The following is a 638-nucleotide window of genomic DNA, read 5'->3' as shown; positions in this document are numbered from 1 at the left end:
AGCACTTCCTCCGCAATAATAAAAAGCATGGTAGATATTGGGTCCCCTTGCCTCAGCCCTCTTTCCACACCGAAATATCCCTGTGGACCTCCATTAATCAAAATCGATATCTTAGAGGATATCAAAATTTGGTTCAGCCATGTTATCCACTTCTCTGTGAATCCAAAGCGCCTCAGCACCTGAAACATAAATGACCACGAAAGAGTATCATATGCTTTCTTGATGTCAATTTTTAATCCCAGACCTCCCCCTCTCATAGAAGCAAACATCATATTAGCCAGTTCTGAGGCCACACTGATGTTGTCATGGATTAACTTTCCTTTTTGAAATGCCCCCTGCTCTTCAGATATCATCCTAGGGAGCAAATTAGCAAGCCTCATTGCCATTATTTTGGAAAGAATTTTACAATAAAAATTCCCCATACACAGTGGCCGGAATTTATCGATAGTAGATGCTCCCTCCTCCTTAGGAATAAGAACCAAAAAATTGTTGTTCACACCATTGGGCAATTGACTAGTACTAAAGAAATACTTAACTGCATTGCACACCTCTAACTCGACAATATTCCAGCATCTTCTAAAGAAAGCTCCAGAAAATCCATCCGGACCAGGAGAGCTATCTGGGTCCAGGTCCCAAAC

Source organism: Macadamia integrifolia, chromosome 11, assembly GCF_013358625.1.
Source record: "Macadamia integrifolia cultivar HAES 741 chromosome 11, SCU_Mint_v3, whole genome shotgun sequence".
NCBI classification, from domain to species: Eukaryota; Viridiplantae; Streptophyta; class Magnoliopsida; order Proteales; family Proteaceae; genus Macadamia; species Macadamia integrifolia.
This window is presented reverse-complemented; position numbering follows the sequence as displayed.